This window comes from Ornithodoros turicata, chromosome 5, assembly GCF_037126465.1.
Source record: "Ornithodoros turicata isolate Travis chromosome 5, ASM3712646v1, whole genome shotgun sequence".
Classification (NCBI taxonomy): domain Eukaryota; kingdom Metazoa; phylum Arthropoda; class Arachnida; order Ixodida; family Argasidae; genus Ornithodoros; species Ornithodoros turicata.
In genome coordinates this window covers 5971672-5993479 of record NC_088205.1, presented here as the reverse complement: position 1 = coordinate 5993479, position 21808 = coordinate 5971672, and the positions used below count along the sequence as shown (strand labels likewise).

The 21808-nt window shown below is 46.0% G+C and overlaps 1 protein-coding gene across 1 annotated transcript in view; it reads left to right on the top strand.

The window, feature by feature from the left end:
* The first annotated feature begins 17395 nt into the window (after positions 1–17395).
* Positions 17396–21808, top strand: part of LOC135393822 (low-density lipoprotein receptor-related protein 4-like) — a 323511-nt gene continuing 319098 nt past the window's right edge. The window contains exon 1 of the mRNA XM_064624106.1: positions 17396–17543. The gene's annotated coding sequence lies outside the window, so the exon portion shown is untranslated. The remainder of the gene's footprint in view (positions 17544–21808) is intronic.

Here is a 21808-nt window from a genome sequence, read left to right as displayed (position 1 = left end):
GTATGCGGTATTTGTTTCATTCACTTTCGATGCTATGTTCACTTATAGTTAGATTGCTCTGGCTGGCTGGCATTTTTTATGTGTATTTTTTACCGTGCTTCCTGTGTGCCTTTGTTGCTTCATGTGTTCTAATCGAGTGCTCAACTGAGTTTACTCCCAGTGGCTTTCAGACATTGCTGAGTATGCGGACCTGCTCTAGTCACTTTCAATTATCGATTCATTTATAGTTAGATTGCTCTGGCTGACTGGCACTTTTTCATGTGTATTTGTTATTGTGCTTCGTGCGTGCTTTGGTTACTTGTGATGTATGCTAATCGATTGCTCAACTAAGCTTATTCGCAGTGACTCTTAGATGTTGGTGAGTATGCGGTAGTTGTTCCAGTCACTTTCAGTTATCGATTAACTTGTAGTTAGATTGCTCTGGCTGGCTTGCATTTTTCACGTGTATTTGTTATGCTTCGTGCGTCGCCTTGTTGCTTATCCTGTGTGCTAATCGAGTGCTCAACGGAGTTAATTTCCAGTGGCTCTCAGATGTTGGTGAGTATGCGGTATTTGTTTCATTCACTTTCGATGATATGTTCACTTGTAGTTAGATTGCTCTGGCTGGCTGGCATTTTTTATGTGTATTTTTTACCGTGCTTCGTGTGTGCCTTTGTTGCTTCCATGTATGCTAATCGAGTGCTCAACTAGGCTAATTCCCAGTGGCTCTCGATGTTCGTGAGTATGCGGTACTTGTTTCATTTACTTTCAATAGTCTGTTCACTTATAGAAGATTGCTCTGTCTCGCTGGCAATTTTTATGTGCATTTTTCACTGTGCTTCGTGTGTGCCTTTGTTGCTTCATGTGTTCTAATCGAGTGCTCAACTGAGTCTACTCCCAGTGGCTCTCAGATATTGGTGAGTGTGTCGTACACGTTCCAGTCACTTTCAATTATCGCATCACTTATAGTTAGATTCATTATGTGTATTCCTTATTGTGCTTCGTGTGTGCTTTCGTTGCTTGCACTGTGTCCTAATCGATTGCTCAACAGGGTTAAATTGCAGTGGCCCTCGGGTGTTGGTGAGTATGCGGTAGTTGTTCCACTCAATTTCAATTATCTGTTCATTATTTGTTATATTGCTTTGTGCGGCTGACACTTTTTCATGTGTATTTGTTACTGTGCTTCGTGTGCGCCTTTGTTGCTTATCATTTGTGCTAATCGAGTGCTCGACTGAGATTATTCCCAGTGGCTCTTAGATGTTGGTGGGTATGCGACACTTGTTCCAGTCACTTTCTATTATCGATTCACTTATAGTTAGATTGCTCTGGCTGGCTGGCAATTTTTCGTATGTATTTATTACTTCGTGTGTGCATTTTTTGTTTACCTCATGTGCCATTGGAGTGCATATTACGATGATGGAACGGCGATTACCAACCACCTTAATCTAATAGGGGAACCTTCTTCGTTCCTGTATCTCGGTAGCCTCTGGAAGTTACGGCATTCGAAAAGGAGGAGGAGGAGGAGTGTCGTTGGGAGGAACCCGAGAGGTCTGCCTGCCTGATTAGGCGGCATGTTTCTCGGGAAGGGAAAGGTGGTGGAGAGGAGAGGAAAGGGTGAAGTGGAAGACCGAGCGGAATCCGCTCGGGGGGAGGATAGCTGCGTCCATGGGCCGACTTCAGGGGAACTGTGCCGGCATACGCCTATTACACATCTGAGGGAAACCCAGGAAAAACCCCAGACAGCACAGCCGGCCCGCGGATTCGAACCGCGGACCTCCCAGTCTCCAAGCGCATGCGTTACCGCTGCGCCACCGGAGCTGGTATGCGAAAAGGCTTACGCAACTCATCTGCATCTGGATGTTACATAGAATGTTCATTGGTTTGAGGTGAGGGCACCACTTGCTACCGCTAAGGATCTCATTCACTCTCTTTTCGTGCATTTTTTCTCCAGGAAAAAAATAATAAGAAATCGAAGGAAAATATACAATAGATTGCTTTCCCCGTCCGCATGTTGCATCGATGTTGCAGCCCAGCCATTTTGCGTCCCTTCGTTTTTGCTTTTTTTTTCACGGACCCATAGACTTGGATGGGGGAGTCTGGTCTGGGAAAAACGGAAAACATTAAGATACGAACGGGGTTGCACTGAACGCGCAGGCACGGGTCTACGAGAAAATAGAAAAGACAATGTGTGAATAACCCCATTGACTTGTATGGGTCTGGTTGCTTTAGAAGACAAACAACACGCACGGTTGCTGTGTTCCGTGCCACAGATATAGTTCAGTAGCGCTGAACACGAACAGAATCTCTGAGGACGTCGTGTTGGGATGGTTTGTAAAAGTGGCTAAATTCGTGGGCTCAATAATTTGCGAATTTGCGAGGAGCCAGGATCAGGAAATTATTCGCCGAACCTTAAATTCGCGGTACCGCAGTGCATCGACCCTGCATCAGGCGTCTTAGGGGCCCTCTACTAGAGTCACTAAATAAGCTACGCTTCAGAGTATCGACACTGAGTTCCAAGAGCGAGCATGCGCCATCTTGTTTCCGCGCCGCGTTACCCACGCGCACGTTGGCGCACGATGCCATCTATCGTGCGCGGGTGAAACGTTCCTTTCGTTTACAAGCAGCAGTTGACGGCCTTGAGCTCACCTTTACATCCTCGGGACGCTCTGGTTTACAATGCATGGATTACCGCACAACAATCATATACGCTTCTCTATCCCACAGGGGGGACGGCTATGTTAGCCGTCTTGGTGTGGTGCGGAAACAAGATGGCGCTCCTGCTCTCCCTTGGACTTCAGTGTCGATACTCTGAAGCGAAGCTTATTGAGTGACTCTACCCTCTACCTCGAACTTTCGGGAAGAAGTTAGCGAAAAGGTATCACAGCTGGATAATAACCCGTTGCATTTGTCTTCCTTTTGAGCCCTTCTGACTGAAAGGGCTGCTGTCCGTACTCTGCTGCCATCTGGGTCATTGCCCGAATTGCCCTGTCTCCCGTCATTCTTGTCACCGCATCGAGCAGGTACGATTGGCACTCGATTGTGATGCGGCAACTTTTACAAAGGCCGAACTGCGTGTCGGCGTGCTTAAACGCTTGCAGGATGAACCAGGATTCCAAGGAACTGGAATCACGGGATGCCGACGTCCGCGCGGGATTCTTGAAGGCTGGACTACTGTCTCCACTTGCAGCGGAGAAGCACTGAACACTTTGTAAGGATTGCATGCTATATAGCTAGGGTTCCGTGTTTTCGTTTTTAATCGAAAAACACCGAAAAACATACGCCGGGTAAATTTTCCCTCATTCTGTTTTAATCGAAAAACATCGAATACAGGGAACATTCCAGGAACGATGACAGAGGTAAATTGCTGCACATGCCCAGCAAGTTGTTGATGGAGATCAGAAAATCATACGTAAATACGATGGTCGTGAAAAATGTCCGTTTACGTTTTCGTTAGCCGTAAAACGCCACCGCAGCCAACAACGCCAGGTTCAATGAGCGTCACGCGGAAATTTTATTGTGATTTCTATTCGCCGATAACTGTCGGATAAACCATGTACACGCAGGAAAAAAACGCCGATTTCGTGAAAATCAATAAACACCGAAAAACATTACTCCCAAATCCGCCCAAAAATAAAAACTGAAAACGCGGAACTCTACTTATAGAGTAACCTTGACAGTATATACCTAGTCCACTGGTCTCCTCGAAATCTGAGCAGGGAGCCTTTCACGTGGATATCGGTTTTATTCCGCCTTTAGAGTTTCATTTTTTTTCCAACACGTCGTCGTAATGTTGCGGGACATTTAATAAGTCACGTTGTTTCGCTTTCCGCGTCCATACTCTTTCGTATCACGCGAAATGTAATCTTTGAATGCAAGATCCGAAGTAATATGACGCAATATATACGGCAGTGGAACTCCAAGCGTGTCCGTTACAAAATGATCCCCACATAACGGAATGCGGGAATGAATCGCCGCTGCGTTGCGGTCCTTCGGTCGAATCGCTACGGCCGCAGCTAATTAAAATCCATTTCGTTGTCAAAGTACTCGACTGGTCTCCCGCGCTCTACCGGATGGAAGATTAGTTTGCGCAATGCTGGAAGCACAGGAACGGAATCACTCGGGATTTCAACGACAGTAATGATATTAATCTTGTGATTGAACTGTAGATGAGGATGCAGTACTGTTCGATGCCATTTTTACACTTTTCCTGCCTTGTCGATCCTGAAAAAATAATTGAAAAAGGGGGCTCAATAATATCTTGTCGCTCCGAATGTTTAGGCGAAGAAAATTCAGGTTCTTTGTGACATATGTGGAGCTTCCACCATAACTATGCATGATCGTTGCATGCCTTCGCGCTCGCACAAGTGTAGTGGACATTGTTGTTGTACATGAGGGAACTGATATTCTGAGGCTGGAACAACATAGAAGGGACAAATAGACAGAAGCCTCAAATTGCCTAAGATTTAACGATGAAAGATTAAAGTCACTGAAAAGGTTAGCCAGCTGTAGGACTCGAACCCACGTCTTCTGGATTACCGGTCCGTCGGTCACTGTCGTATGAGTGTGTGTATGAGTGAGCGAAAATGTAAGAGTGAAAGGAGGATGAGTGAGAAAGAGTGACTGGCTTGTCCCTTCAGATGACGCACCCTGGAAGTCGCTGAGAAGGCGTGTTAGCTTAGCTCAATTGGTAGAGTCCTGGACCGGTAATCCAGAAGACGTGGGTTCGGGTCCTACAGTTAGCTAACCTTTTCAGTGACTTTCTCTTTCATTGTTGTTGCTGTTGTTGGCTACTGATCTTTTCACAAACGCTTCCTCTATGCCGTTACGTGGATCTTCGGCCAAGTCCGCTAAAACGGCGCACCACATAACGCTTTGGGACTCAAATTACAATTTTAAGGGAACGCCCGAAGTGTTGCCTAAAAAAGATATACTTTCACACGAAATGTGACACACTTCTTGCAACCGCTTTTCAAGTATAAAATATTTTTGTGAGGAATATCCCGGCAATAAGCGTGACTGGCATAGTGAGATCTCAGTCGCGAGATTTAATGTTTTTGGCACTCCGCTGTTCGTCTGTCTGAGGGTCGAATCAAATTCACCGTGGCGCTCAGACATGTGTCGGCACAGTTCCCTTAGAAGTCGGCCCAGGACGCACATTCCCCCAGGGCGTGAGTCGTGATGTTGCCCACATACGTGAGGCCGACAACGGCAAGCCCTATCACCACCACCACCACCACCACCACCACCACCACCACCGTGGCGCTTACGGTGGACGTGCACCCTGTATCATTATTTTGCGACTCTACTACGTTGGATAGGGAGATTATGTTACTACTCTGATCTGCTATGCATCTGTTACATGCGACTGTTACAGGTTGCACCTAGATCTGAACCAAAATCTTAGCGAGTCTTGTTTGCTAAGAAAGCTGAACAGATGAAAGTAGAAGAAATAGCTGACAGAAAATCGTATAGGTGGTAGATGACTCAACGCCCTCGAAATATTGTTGAATGGGTTGATTTTAGGTTTATTCTTAAAGTGTTTAATGAGATCAGAATATTCTTGTCTGAAGTGTCTATTTTTTGAGTGATAACATATTGAACGAAGCAGGAGATGCGATTTTTTCATCTTCTTTTTAAAAGTAAAGCTACAAAGTAAAAAGACCCAAACCAGAAATCTAGCCTTATTAAGCGCAAGAAATCATTGAGACCTACAAGCCAAGACATTTTTCGTGCAAATGGAACGATTCCTCGCGGCGCAATACAATTGCAAAAAAAAAAGAAAAAAAAAACATCCGAGGAATCCCGCTGAGGTCGATATACGTGCAACGGTTGAAAGGTTGGCGTTCGCGCGGTTTCACCTCAGTTTAATATCAAAACATTGCAGATGTAACCGTGGATAAACAACGTGAATTAACTCCCCATGACGGTTAATTGAGCTTCTCTCGGGCTTCATGTCGCTACGCAACGTGGATTTTGCTTTCTATTGTTTATCGTCTCACGTGCCACACCCACTCTGCGCTATTATAGACCGTCCTTCTTATGTGTGCGTAATATATTTTTGTTCTCCGTGTACTCGCGCTAATGTACTGCCTGAGCCTTTCACCGTTCTTTGTTGCTCACCTTGCCCTGAACCTCGACCAACCTTTCTTGACGTAATAACTTCTTTTTTTTATGGCGTGGCATAACTTTTAGGCATACACTTCTTTGCTTTCGCGCGTGTAGCATAAAAGCCGAAGAAATGGGAGCCGCTGACGAAACTGATGTCGCTCCGATAATCATGGTAGCGCGTATTTAGGGGACGATGGATTGGAACCATTTTTGCTGCCGGCTCACCGGCGCCATGCATCATGCAAAGCAGTTTCTCCTAACAAGCTCGGGTTTGTTGCGCTTGGGGACCGCTTAGGGATGGCGAGGCTGCTGCAGTAAATGAACTCCTTTCCTCGTTGATAACTAGGGTCCGGCGTTTTCGGCATTTATTCCTGGGGAGATTCGGCGGGTGTTTTTCGGTATTTATATGTTTCTCCAAATTGAGATATTTTCGGCACTTTAAAACGTTCGCGCCAAAAATAGCTGCTGGGAAATTGGTAATATATGCATAAATAATATGAAATTGGTAATATCGGTAATAATTGGTATAATCAGCAGGTGAATGAATATGGAGGGAGAGCAGCTTGATAGGAGGACACCGAGAACGCAAATAATTTCTTTTTCTTTGTTGGAGGGTTGCGCCTGTACTTGAACCGTCTTGGCCCACTGATCAGAGTGTTACCAGAGGAAGGTTTTTGCCTGAACTAGGGGCTAGTAGCTCCGATGGGTGGTATGCCCCGCATTCCACCTGGAAACGAGGTGAAGGAAAAAGAGAAATGTGATGCCCCGGAGGAAGAAAAGTGCAATCGGGTATCGGCATTTTCGGCATGTAGCACCATATGCAAGAGTATAACTCGGAGTTTTTCGGGACATTACGAATGTAAAAAAAAAAAATATTCGGCGGGCGTTTTTTAGTTAAAGACGCCCAATGCGCCTATGTGCCTATATGACCGAATCGTCATATAGGCATATAGGCATTCCAAGCATCGTCATATAGGCATCAAGCAAGCTGAAATCATTTCGGCTAAATGCCGCGAACGGGAACTCTATTGATAACTGACTCTGCATCCTCGATTATATGCGAGATTATTTTGTTGCTTAGAGGGATAGGAATTGCGTTAGTGCGTGAATTATGGCAAAAAAGCATAAGGGTTCAATGAATAATTGAAGCTTGATACATGTGAGCCTGTCATTGTGTTGCTTAAACCTGGTTTTACCAATGCAACTTTGAACCGAGTTCAAGGGTTACTACACTCGAAGTTAACACTTCATTCTTTCTTACAAACGTTAGTTGATGACGTGATGAATGTTTCAGTGACAATAACCCCCTTTAGTGAAGCAGAGTTAAGCGTTATTCAAGTTAAGGGACCGTTGATCTCGGTTTAATTGTTAATCGACGTTGTTGAAACCGGGCCTTAGTGCTTTAGATGCATTCGTGTACTTGTCTGTGGAAGAATGGGAGATGATACTATGGAAAAGAGATCAGAAGCACTCTACAAAAACGGTGCGTTAAAGGAAGCTGTCAAGTCAAGATCAGCAACGTGATGCCAGCCATTTCAAAGGAATAAGGGAAGTAGCTTGTCGTGTTCCGGGAACGGTTGTCATGACCAGCGGCCGTGCTACTAAAACTATCTGGTTAGAACGCAGCGCTAAATTTGGCACCATAATGCGCGGTGAGCAGCTCTGACAAGAAGAACGAGACGGATACGATATCAAATGGCCGTTGCGCATATGAACACGGCGGATGCCATTCGCGCACTTTGTGAAGACCGCTCAGAAGCCCAGAAGATATTTCCAAATTGGACACTTTTAACGTCAAGCTTTGATAACCTCGCAAATGATACGCCGGGCCATACCCTCTGCAGACTTTCTGCGATGACTGGCGAAGGATGATCAAGTATGACGTAATCTTATCAGCGTTACCTACCTTCGCGTCCCCTGAAAACCGGCCTGGTAACTTTCCGTTATCGCGCGGTTGCTATCTTGCAGAGCTGCTGTTATCTCCGGCAGACAAGTAACGTACACGCGCCATCTATAGCGTCAGCGGTACATCTGCCGGCAATCTTCGGATTCCTGTGCGAGGGTTCCGTTCCTCTTCGTGAAGAACACGCTGCTTGAGTCCGGCATTTTTCCTGGCAAGCTGGATCACCACATGTGTTGCTACGTGCCATCGACGTCTGCAGCGACTCGAGAAATGAGCGTTCACAAGGTAATTATTGCACTTTTGTTGCCTTTTTTTTCTTTCTGTTGCTCTGTCGGTGCCTTTTTCACACAATGTAATTGTTCATGTTGCATATCTGCTTTTGGTATTTGGCGATGTGAAGCTTAACCCAGGCCCAACGACAAAATCTCATAAATAGAAAATAGCCCGTGTTCTGGATATTCCAATCAAGCTAGACAACGAAGTTCCTACGTTATTGTTAAATGTCCAAGCATCACAGACAGCATACAGACAACGCCGTTACCGCTCTTACAAAAACAAAACAAAATGTGGGCTACCTAGAATTGTGTTTTATCTAAAACGTAGAATTTGCTCGTGTCACGACGTTCAGCCTGGCCCTGATGGAAAGTTTACTCGCTAACTGATGGGCTCCTGAATGACGCTGAAGGTGGCTCCAGCAGGACCCAAATTGGGAAAATTATTTTGCAGCGCATAACCATGACTCATTGCGAGTATAGTGCATTATACATCACGCATTCAGAGTTAGCGCCGCGAAGCAGCTATGGCTATGAGCGGCGTACATATGCGGACAGATGGAGAGAGGACAACAGGAAGAAGTGGGGATAGGGGGTTAATGCTTAGTAATGCATTACTAATACAATTATTTCCATCAAGTAATGACATTACTTTGGCATTACATTTGACATGGGGTGTTTGAAGCGCACAATGAAGAAAGGCGTGATCAGTCGTTTACTTCGTTTTCCGCAGTCCTGGTGATGGTAACTCTGTTCTGCAAAACCACTATGTGGGAATGATTTCATGGAGAGCTGAAATCATCTTTAATAATGAGAGCGGGTACGTATAATCTAATGAACCGTAAATAAGATAAATTGCTGCATAGAATGAGTTGGTGTTCCAAGTCTCCACTTGGACTCTGGGAAAAACGAGCTTGGGAATTTTCCTTGCCCGTACCGGTCACAATTCATAACAGGTAGCTTTAGATCAGTGGTTCTCAACGTTTTTTTTTTTTTTTTTTTGTCCATGCGCCCCTTTTGCCGTTCATGAAAGTGTTACTCCCTCCCTCAATCCCCTGCCCCTCCCGGTAATATTAAATTCAAAGCAATACGCGCACGCAAATTATAGGTATTTTATTGCTTCTTCTGAGTTTGTTGAAAGCATTGTTTGTGGTGAGACATGGTAACAGCGCACATAGGACACGGACGAAGTAAAGAGGACAGGACAGTTCGCTGCACTCACAACTAGTGAAATAATTTATTGAATAACCTTGATGGCCCCTTTCCCAGGTGTCGGAGGTGGTTTTCGCTCAGGAGGGAAACCGAAAAATATATTTAACGGTTTTAAACGGTTAACGGTCCACAAAAAAACTTCGCCGGTTTGGACTACGGATAGGCGAATGAAACAGACGTCGTGTGCTCTGAAGTCATGTCATGGGTACCATACGAGGGTTACGGTACGGTGGAATGTATGTCGGCATACTATGACCCATAGGCTCCCTTTGTAATGGTTTATCGTTCGCGCACGCACACAGACTTAGAGGTACATGTGACTCTCTAGCAATGTGCCGTACTGTTCGTTCTAATTTGATCCCCGCAAACTCTCAACTAAACAGCGACCCAAGGGGGCTGCATAACGGCTTCTTTATCGGTAATGTCGCGCAACGCGTCCCTTGTTTGAGAGCAGCTATAAGTTGAATACATTTACGTATACGCGAGGGCAAGCCCGTGCGAAGTGGCAACTCTTTTGTGGACAGGACACGAAGAAAATAAAACGGAGCCGTCGAGCGCGTTTGTGAGTGAAGGTGTTCCTCGATTTGCGTCGTACTCGTGCGGTGGTGCTTGCTGGCTAGACAGTAGCAACAGACATTCGGATGGGACGCGATCGCTCCAACCCAGCAAGAAAGTACTTTACGTATGACATCACGACAAACAAGTCCGTTTGTAGCACGTGCTTCAAGAAAGGAGAAAGCCTATTTGAACAGACAGTAACCTACAGGAATCAGGAGCTACCAATTTCACAGCTGTCTATTAATATTAAATACCATGTATGCGGAATAAACGGGTTTACATTTTGTAACATTGATTTTTTTTTTGTGGGAATAAATATTCCCAGCAGAAGCGGAACCGGTATGAACCGTTATTTTTTTGCTCCGGAGCAGGACCGGTACCGGATCGTTTATGATGTAACCGGAACGAAAAACGTTTCGGTTCGACACCCTGGCCTCCGCAAACATTTCCGCTAAGGGAACACTTGCATACCAGTTACCTTTCCTACGATACCGCTGCATCCCTCTTCTTGGGTTCCCAGACACCCACCACGTTTACGGTATGGTTTACTGTTAGCGAGTTTCAGTATACCGAAAGAACTCTACGAAAACGATACGATTTGATTGATTTTAAGAAAAAAAAAAGGAGATTGTGGCGATACGATAAAAGATATTATCCGATCCAAGCTTAGCAATTTGATGTCACCCACTTGTGATGTGATGTGATAAAGAAAAAAATGAGGACTTGTCACCCACTTCAAAGAAACGTGGCAATTGGCTTATCACGTTTTCGGAACCGTTATCGTGAACATACCTTCCGATCTACTAAAACACGTTACTAGCGACTTTTAGGAAAACGTTTAAGTCTCACGATAACGTTTCCTAAAACACGATAAGCCAATTGCCTGATTCCTTTGGAGTGATTCCTGATTCTGGTTCCTGATTCGTTCGGTGACATCACGTTGCTGGTATCTGATTGGTTGACAGCGAAACGGAATCGGAATTGGAGCACGCTCAGACGCTTTCAGACATATGTCGGCACAGTTCCCTTAGAAGTCGGCCCAGGACGCACATTCCCTCAGGGCGTGAGTCGTGACGTTGCCCACATACGTGAGGCCGACAACGGCAAGCCCTATCACCACCACCACCGGAGCGCGCTTACGATTTCCTAAAACTATTGTCCAAGTGGTTGAGAACAGATTTCAATGTAGCTCTTAAAGAGCTACATTTAAATCTGTTCTGCTGCTCTTTGGGGTGCATATTTTGTGCAGCGCAGGAGGACGCGCTCCGTGTTTTCCACCGTTACACACACTGGACAGTTTGCAGAACTAGCCCTTCCGACGCGAAACTGTCGACCATACGGGAACTTCATGCAAAACCCGGGGTGCGGAAGTGTCTGAATCAAGTCGCGGTATTCTGGATGGAACACGGAATTTCAATTCCGGGTCTATCTGGTGCTGCAGGGATGAACGACTGTCTGCTTATCACGTCCACTGCCTTCTACGTCACGTCTGTTCTCTGTCAGGTCTTTCCCGTCAGACCTGGAACATGTCATCAGGTTCACGTGTTCCGTTGACGACGTGCGCTACATTTGCTACCCCCTTCGTTACTTCGTATGCTTGTATGTCCAAGCATTCACCGGAATTAATGTCATGTCCTGCATTTATTGATGTCTTGTGTGTCATGAGGATTTCCCGTACTATTGACGTCATGCAGCTAAAGTGCCAAAAGAAAAGGGACCCTCATAAAATTTGCGGAGATATGTAGAACCGACACTGAGCAACACAGTTTCTGGTTACAAAAACAAGGACGCTCGTCTTATTTGTGCGATCTGTTTTTCAGTTAAATTAAAGGAAAACAGAAGCGCAGGAATTGCTGCGGGGGATCATGGGGAGGGGGGGGGGGAAGCATGGTGATTAAGAAAAAAAAAACGAAAGGTAAGCCGGGCAACGTGCCGACTTGCTATTCCACAAAAAAATAAATAAATAAATAAAGGCAAAAGAAGAGAAAGGAAAAAGAAGAAACAAACGAAAGGACAGGCAAGAAAGAGGGAAAAAGACACTATAACAGTGCCACATGCAGTTCATGAGTCCTGAGGCTCTGAGAAAACTGAGAACGGCAGCGACGTACAGCCCACTGGTTGGGGTGCAGGACAGGGCCAAGGAGAGCGGTCAAAGAATCTATATAGTGAAGTAGCGTAGCAACCGCGCTGTCGCGAAATCGGCGCTTTTATTGCAACGTTAACTGTTCTCTCGCTCCTTCATTGATACTTAGTTCGGGGCCCCTTCAAAAGACGAATCCCCGTCCGAGCTGACGCATTTGAACGCTGTCTCTGTGGCCGGCGCGCTTCACAAAGAAAGCCGCTTCCAGATTTAGTCACGCAAAGCTTTGAGACTCGATTATTTCTGCAAGTGCACCAGCATTCGTTCAGTGGATTCAAAAGGCGTATTCAGTTGATTCTGCGGAAATATTTCTTTTATCGCATCGCATGGAGCGTTACGGTGTGGGTTTGTTGACTCGTGTCGCTGAAGAATACAAACTATATTTGCTCACTTGAGGCTGAAACAGAACCACGCTTTTCTAGTCACTGTGCGCATAAAACTTACAAAAGGGCCCTGATGATGGTGGTGGGAACAACAAAAGGGATATTGGTGCAGACGACAGAATACTACAGTTCTAGTACTAGCCGAATGCTTTGCCGGCTGTTTGCAAGTACGCAGAAATCTAGCATGTCACATATGGGGAGTATATACGGTGTGGATTAGCAGAGCATATAGCCTACACGCTAAGAAAAAAGGAGTAAATTTAATCTCTTTGGAGTCTAGATGCGTTGCCATAGCCATTAGTTTCTTTAGGGACTAAATGCACGAGAGTTTATGCGATGCTTAGGGACTATTTGTAGTACTGGGGAGTAAATGTTATGGACAGGGGAGTAGAATTACTAGTAATTACAATCTAGCAGACTATAGAAGCTGTTATTGCTCATATCACTCATTTTTGCTTGGATAGTACAACAGTAGTACCAACAATTTGTCAATATACACAGGTAATATTGCCTGCTGAACCTGCCTTTTTGACACGGGTTATATGTGGTGTCCATTGTAGTTTTGCTTTTGTTTTGCTTTGCCAGAGAATCGCAAAGTGTTGTAGCAGCAGGCATAGGTACTTCCACAGGTGTTTCATTATAACTCATTATCTTCCGCTCGACCCTCCTTGCAAAGCAAGCTATTGTGACAAGCGCCTACCATTTCGGAATAACTGATAACACGCAAGCATAGCAGGAGGAGGAGGGGGAGGAGTGTCGTTGGGAGGAACCCGAGAGGTCTGCCTGCCTGATTAGGCGGCATGTTTCTCGGGAAGGGAAAGATGGTGGAGAGGAGGAAAGGGTGAAGTGGAAGACCGAGCGGAATCCGCTCGGGGGGAGGATAGCTGCGTCCATGGGCCGACTTCAGGGGAACTGTGCCGGCATACGCCTATTACACATCTGAGGGAAACCCAGGAAAAACCCCAGACGGCACAGCCGGCCCGCGGATTCGAACCGCGGACCTCCCAGTCTCCAAGCGCACGCGTTACCGCAAGCATAGCCGTTCGTCTTACCAACGCATACTGAGAAGTGCCGAAGCTATGCGTTAACGACCAGGTTAGCATATTCATGAGGATACACTACACTGCCATGCCGATGTATGAGCTTTAATGATCCGTTGGTTATAGGCGATGAAAAAAAGAAAAAAGCATGATGGAGAGGTGCCGGTTACTCTTAAAATGTTAATAATTCATGATTGCCTTACACGTGCAGGTGGAAATTTACGACTGTCTATCGATGAAGAGGGCCCGGCCTCGTACATGTCCCTCGTCTTGTAAGTTCTCGAATAAACAAAGGATGTTGCATGGGAAAGGCAGGCTCAGGGGATAACGTGGTGCATTTAACGCCTGATGAAGAAGGCAAAACAAAGCTTCACAGGAGATGTGATCTATAAAAGTGATTTCTGCACTGCGTTCTCTATTGTGCAAGGGCCGTTCAACGTTGACCGAGACTTCTGCTCGAGAAAGATCGATGAGTAAATGTAATAACCCTGTCACACGGGCAGTCTTCAGTGACCGTTGAAACCAACGACCATTGAAAATGCGCGTAGCGCCACCAAGCGTGTAACTCGTCAACTTCTCAACGAGCATTGGATCCAATGTTTCCTGATAAGTTGACACATTACACGCTAGGTAGTGCAACATGCATCTTCAATGATCACTGATCTCAATGGTCGTTGAAGGCTGCCCGTGTGACAGTGGTATAACACTTTTGGAGGACGAAGTGCGGTCCTTCTCAGGTCGGCGGCGCGTGCAGCAGCGGCAGCTATCATGGCGGCGACCAGTGTGTCTGTACAACGCCACCTAGATACAAAAGGCCTGCTTATTGCCTCATCTCCTTCCTTCGCTATACGTGGACATATAAAGTCAGAATTCGTCCGCTACTGCCATTCGTCGTTCTGCGAATTCAAGAACTCACTAATGACTGCAGCTAATTTGGAACCTGTAGACCCGAATCTGTAGACAAAAAGTGCAACACGCTTTCCAGAAACACCGTTTTGCGCGTTATTTTAAAGATTTCCCATTCAGTACGCCGGGACGTTCCATCACTATACTCGCAGACTACGGTTGCTCGTCTCCATGGCTATACGACCGCTGAAAGCACGTTTGTGATTGGCTACCGCCGTTGAAAACAATATCCTGATTGGCTGACTCGTAGTCGTTACGTCACGTCGACCAGTACGCGGGCTTTCTTAGAGTTAATTGTTTTCCCATCTCCCCATAGTGATTATATAACCTGTGGGCTGTTTTAGAGTGCACTGTATAGTTTCATTATTGATTACGGGTTGCCAAGTTGTATTTTTTTCTTCTCTTCTGTTTTCTTCTATGCTGTTTTGACTTTTATTCTATTTTGGGGGAGATGTCTATAGTGTATCATTGTTCATTATTGTTTCTATCCTGTTTAATAGTATCGGTGTTGTTGATTGTTGTTTATTCCTTGTTGTTGTTATTGAGGTGCATGTCACGCTGCAGCTGCTGTATGGGACCTCGTCAAGCCACGTGCAGTGGCTTTTTGTTGCTGGTTCCAGCCTCTTATGTATAGGCTAAAAGAAATAATAAATAAAATAATAAATACAATAAATAAATAAATAAAATTCTCTATCTAGGTGGTGTTGGTCTGTGGCTGTGAAACTCTCGGTGAACCTTGAGCGACCCATGCACTTTAGCTTCATCCAAAGTCTTATTACATGTCGTTTAGGAACTTGGAGCAGTACGCATAAAACTTGTCTGTTTGAGATGGTACAATCCTGGACAAAAGTTTACGGAACACGCTCCGGCGCGTTCCTTGCTCGGAGTGAGACGCTAGCAGCGAATGGTACAGTACGAGCTTGCAAACAGGTGACTGGGTTACCTATAGGCACATGTCTGTAAGTCCAGGCGTTCCCATTCGCTCCTATACAGCGTGCCACTTCGAGGAAGGAATGCGCTGGACCGTGTTCCGTAAACTTTTGTCCGGCATTGTGCGCTTACAGAAGCGGGGTGAGATTTACGTTTAGTATCGTTTATCTCCAGGACGTTGTTTTATAGATATTTTAGAGAGTTGAGCAGTTATTATTGCAAAAGAGCAAAAAAAATACATGGAGAACATGGACGTACAGCCGGTGACAAAACTATTGCGCCTCATCTGGAGTTCCATTTCGGGACGCGTGAGCCTGCTCAATTGGTTATTGGTGCGGCTATTGGTCGGCTATTATATTTCGGTATATTCGGTATTATAGTCGGTTATTCGCGGCTATTGGTCCACAATGCCACGTTCTACCCACCCTCTAACGTCCGCTGAAACGCACATTGTTTAACATACCTTACAGGGTGCGCCTGAGCAACTTGTACAAAGGCAGAAACTCAGATTAGTATCAACTCACCACTGTACTCAATCTTGAGTAGCGAAGTGCCGCAAAGGGTTGCTACAATGTATCGATCCTATATTCGCGGAAGTAATCGCGGACATGTTTGTTCAATCGCTACATCGCTAAATGTGGGAACTATACACACATAGCCCTATCGATATACATCTGAAGGCAATTATACTCGGCCTCCTCATTTCATTACCGCAGGAATCACGTGCAATCGTCGATGCAGCGCCGTTGTTGGGTGTCGCACAAACGTGCTTTATTTAAATCAAATGGGTTGACATATCCGTCCGTATATGTGTGTCAGACGGTTGATGAACTACATTTAGCGTGGTGTGTCACTCACTGTGTCCGGTGCAAGAATGTGTCGAAGCGGTTGCTGAACGTTTTGGGAGTGGCGCAAACTAATTAAGCTTCGTACAATATCAGTAGCGTGCGCGCACACATAAATTGGATGATGTGATGGGGGGGGGGGATATATTTATTAGACGAAAAGAAAAAAAAAAAAAACGGGGGAAGGGTCAGCCAAACGAGACGTCGGCTTGCTATTCCAGAAATAAAGAAAATTAAGAAATAATAAATAAAAAGAAAAATAATTAGGAAATAAAGGATAAACAAATGATGAAAGAAGGATGAGGTAAATTAAAGAGAAAGATGACAAAAAAAGATGACAAACGGTGAAAGGATGATGAGGATGATGTGATGGGTCATTCACTGCCGTTATGAGTAGCAGCTTCGTTCTCTGCTATATGGTGATTTTGAATGCGAGGGCATAATCTCTAACGCGCTTTGGTTCAGTGAGACATATCGCAAAATTATATTTTATTAACCGAAGAATAAAATGAGCACGTGAGCTCTAACGTGAATGAATAATTGACGCTTTGCGTAATATTAGTTATAGGGATTACGTTTGTTGACCCCGTACATCATCACACGTACACATTGTATATCATGAGTGTCTATAGTCCAACGGATGCCTTTCTTGAGCTTCGCTCTCAAGACTACACAGTAATTTTTTACACCTTTCGGGGTGTAAAAGGAGTGTTTCTCTGGACACACCTTTATTCCGCAGACTGAAAGGCGTAACAACAGCGTTGAAAAAGGTGTTTGCAAAACAGCCGCCAATTTTCAAAATTGGATACACTGCACCGAAATGGTGTTTTCTGTAGAATATGCCTTTCGAAATGGTACTCTTTGTAGGATACACCATTTAGGATAATTTACGAAACACCCTCGTGTATCTTGTGAAACTTACACCACAAAGGGGTGTGCCATATAGAACAAGACACTCCGAAAGGTATAAAAGGTTACTGTGTGGACACCGATTAGAAGTCGCGCAATATACTACGTGTTCATATTTCACACTAACCCGTTTCATACCTATATTCGCTTTGCAGGGCTTTGATCCAGCCTGGTTCTACTCGCCTGCACTTCGACGTCATATTGCGACGTCATATTGCGACGCATGATCTTTCGCTGCGTGGAGGAGTGTTGAGAACAGTGTCATCCAGGGCTCTGCCACGCGCCAATGAGAGCACGTCTTGGTACACGTCACAACTGCGGGCGAAAGAGCCTTCGTCTTCTACGCACCAGACTTGAGGTACGTTTTCTTGTATTTGACTGTACGTAGACACACACACACACGCAAAAAAAAAAAAAAAGATTACAAGTGCTCGCTCGCACATTGTAGAATTTGCTTTCAAGATGAAAGGGAACTCATGCAAGTAGACGACGTCCCACGGTGTTGCGGGAATTACCGGCTCGTAAGCCGCGTTCCTTCCACGTTCCTTCCACGTTGGTACTTGAAACATGAACGACTCTACAGCTTCTGTGGGTAACCAACTGTTGCGTAGTTAGAATTCCTCAGAGGCTGGTTGGCGTTGAACTTCCCTGAGCGCGGCTGGGCAGACAGCTCGAACGTGAGATCATATTGCTTTGCTTTTCCCACAAGTGAGGTTACTCATCAACGATGGTTGACAGCAAGTCCGTGTTCTTCTCGCTGCGCTTCTTAACGGGGTGAGACTCGGGAATTTCGCAGTTTTTCCAACTGATTACCATTGCATATCTTGTGGGGTTTTGAGTAAATCCGCAACGCGCTTCCAGAATCAGGCGATTGCTTTAACTTGACAAATTTTCGACATGAGTTCAATAAATAAAATTTCTTTTTAACTAAAAATTTGATTAAATTATTCGTGGTACGTGGTAAACGTTTCGTGCAGATAAATGCTGTTGATTACACATTTTTTTTTTCCGTTGCGTGCTTTTCGATTTCATTTGTTACATGTTTACTGAGACACCCTGCATATTCGACAGACCGAATCGGGTACGTCAGGTCGCTTTGTGCGAGGACGCGTACGAACATCACTGCTTTCACCAATCTTTCTAACCAGCGGCATGGCCGAGTGGGCTAAGGCGTCCGCTCGTTGGTGGTAACCAAGGTCGTGCTGAAGACTGGGAGGTGGTGGGTTCGAATCCTACCGCCGGCTGTGCTGTCTGAGGTTTTCCCTGGGTTTTCCGAAGTCTTTCCAGACGAATGTCGGCACAGTTCCCCCTGAAGTCGGCCCAGGACGCATACTAACCCCCCTGTCCCCCACTCCTTCCTGCTATCCTCTCTCCGTCTGTCCACATCTGTCCGTCGCTCATAGCCACAGTTGCTTCGCGGCGCTAACACTCAATCAAAAAAAAAAAAAAAAACCAATCTTTCTTTTGCACCTTGTCTACAACGCGTATAACATCGTGAAAGCTCCCTCGCATCAGTCGGTACTTGAACTGAACGTACTGTGGAGTGAGTACCCCGATAAATGCGACGGAAGCGGAAACATTGCATCCCACATCCCGTGATGCGGACGTAGCACGTCTCTCTGTCCACAACCACCACATTGGCCACATTTGGCTTCACTGTACACGTCCAGATAAATGGACGCCCTCCTATGCTCTGCCATCATCAAGGAGACGAGGTGCGGACAGCCATTCTCTCGCGCAGCCCATCATCTGCGCGTCCCTTGTTACGCTGCTACTCTGATGGATATTACGTGCTTGTTCCTTCGGAGCGTGGAGATGGATGATAAGCGAGCAAAGTCGTTACCTAGGGATTGTGGCCGCGCGCGGCATCTTTGTGCCCTGCGGGGGATTCAGGAGGCGGCTACGACGACGACGACAATGGGGTCCGGGATTGAGGCTTATGTCTTCTTCCACGTGGCAGGCGTTAGTGGGATCATCCTGGCTGCCGCATTACTTCACGCCCCGCTGTGCCTAGCAGCTATTTTTGATGGGCAGTGCAGCAAAACGTGGCTAATGCTTGTTTGGCTGGAGGAGAGATTTTTTTCTTTTTTTTTGCTCTTGTGCGTCGGGTTAGTAGGTTGGAATGGTGCGATGAACTGTGGAAGCATGGGATTTTTCATTTTATTTTGTTAGGGGGTGCACCCTCTGCGTCCTTACGTCTGTCTCCCATTATTTCGCCGAGACATCTCTCACGAGCAGCGTCACGTGGACTGACGTTGTGTGCCTATAGGGCTTCCTCACGAGTCACCTGATTGGCCGCGAACGTTACAGAGTGACGTCGACTTCTCTCGTTCACTCACACACGCTTTGAAGCATTGGAGGGTTTCTGGAGGGTGTGCATATCAGAGGCCTCTAGCTTTCGTTGTTCTTTCGCAGAAGCTCGTGTTATTCATTGCGCAACACGTAACAGCCAAAAACAGAAAAAAAAATGGAGTGGAGTTTTGACTGCTCCTTTGACGTGCACTGAAAAATCCCTGCGCACGGAGCTTCGTATTTAATGTCCCTGACTGTCGACGACGTCTTCAAACAACTTACATCAGGCCACCAAGTTGCTGAAGTCTTCGTCTTGCGTTCCAAATGGATCTGCTGTCAAAAAGGACGCCATGCCGAATTTATTAACTTCTTGAAAAGAGGTACTTATAACGCCGTGAGATATAATTTAGCGAAAGCAGACAATACAGTAACGCCTCATCACGGAAGGAGGTACAGATAAAAGAAACGCCAGTCAAGTGCATGGCGGGACGCACTGAGTGCTCTCAAGTTATCCGAAGACAGGGCAAGCCCGTACCGATGAAGCAAGCGACGAAAAAGAAAGAAAATAGAAAAAGCGAATTGACATCACCACTACCTTCAAACTCGCAACTCCATGGCTCCCTAGCGGATATAAGCGCGACGAGAGACATCCTGCTCTTTTGTGTCCCTTTTGTACAGCCATAAGGTGACAAGGATGGTGATATGACGACCAAGGATTCACGGCTGTATCGGGCGTAGAAAATAGGTACTCCCAAATAGATTTAATCCAAGCATACAGGGTCTGCACGAATCCAATGGGATCGAATGAGTAGAAGACATTGGCAAAAAGGAGATCCGGGAAAAGACTGCAGTTAGACGGGCGAGTTCACATTCTTTATGAAGCGTTCGAGTACCGTGATTGGCTCAATGAAGTCGCAAGACAAGTTCCACGTTTGGAGAATCCACCGGCCTCGGTAGCTCAATCTGTAACGTGTTTGCTTGGTGAACTGAAGGTCCCGGGTTCAATCGCGGTCGAGGACGGTAGCAATGTGGGGGAGGTAAGCATTGCTTCCAGCACTGAAGAACCAAAGTCGTCAAAGAACGAGGAACCCCCAAAAGTCGAAAGAACCTGCCGTGGTCGAAATCTGCAGTCCTACCCTATGGTACGTGCAGCACTTTTGGAGAATCCGTGGACCTCAAGTTACAAGCCATTGAAACCCTCCCTCCTTCTCCTTTCCCTCCTCCCTCCTTCCCCTCCTCCCTCCTATTTTTTTATATAATAAACAGATCCCCCCCCCCCCATTGAAACCAAAGCTGTTTTCAAGCTTCGTGCCACTAGCGTAATCTCGAGCTGTCAGGCGATACATAGAGTGGGAAAACACTTTTTTGGACTGTCTCCTCTAGCCTGTTTCGATCTCTATGGGATACAGCCTTTATACATTCCAAGAGCTGAAGTCCCTGTAGTTTGAAAACGCCTGAGAACAGTAGGCGGGGCTTTGTTTTCAGTAATTGTGGACCACCTTAAAAGCCTGTTTTTCAGGAAGACTTTCCTGAAAGCCTTTGAAGTCTCCTCCTTCCTCCCCGTTGTCATTTCCCCATATAGCTCTGGGCCAAGTCGAAACTATCCATGGATTGTCTCTGCGCCTTCTTGAGCAAACACATTGCAACGTGAAAAGATTCACAACACTTCCGGTTAGCGGCTTCCTTACTGCGTTTAATAAAGCTATAGATGAAAAGCGCCCGGCCTATATATATGTCCCCATTCGCACATTGTTGCCAGCTTAAACCGCGCCGTCGGCCGAGGAATTTCTCCGCCAACTTCGCTTTGCGAAAACTGCGCCCACAGAAAGAAGGGCTCGCTTGTTTGTTTGTACCCGCGTGGAGCGGAATTGAGACGGAGTTTAAAACCCGCTATGGGTCATTAAGCTCCGGGACGTCTCGAGGGACGAGTCTTTCCAAAACGTTGCCAATTCACTGCACGTGTTTCTCCCCTCGCGTACTGTGTATGGGGAATCAAGGAAAAATGCCGCGGTTTCCTTTCCGGAGAGGGCCGCTGCAGAATTAATAAGCGGCGATGACTGTGTTGACTGATGGCTGTAACTGTTAAACAAATAACTGTATCGGCGTTGTTTTCGTGTTTTCCGCGGTTTGCGCGTGTAAGTGTCCGTTAGTCCTGGTGTCTATTATAATCCGCAAAGACCGTTTGTGCCTGCCCTGCATTGTTGCTTACGCTGGCCAAATGCGACTAGCTGACTGGACTTTTTTTTTCCCACAAGTTAGGCAGTCTTGAAATGCTCCGTGATTTGTCCTTGCGTAAAGCCAGCCAAAAGTTTTGTCTGCGCGGCCGTTCCT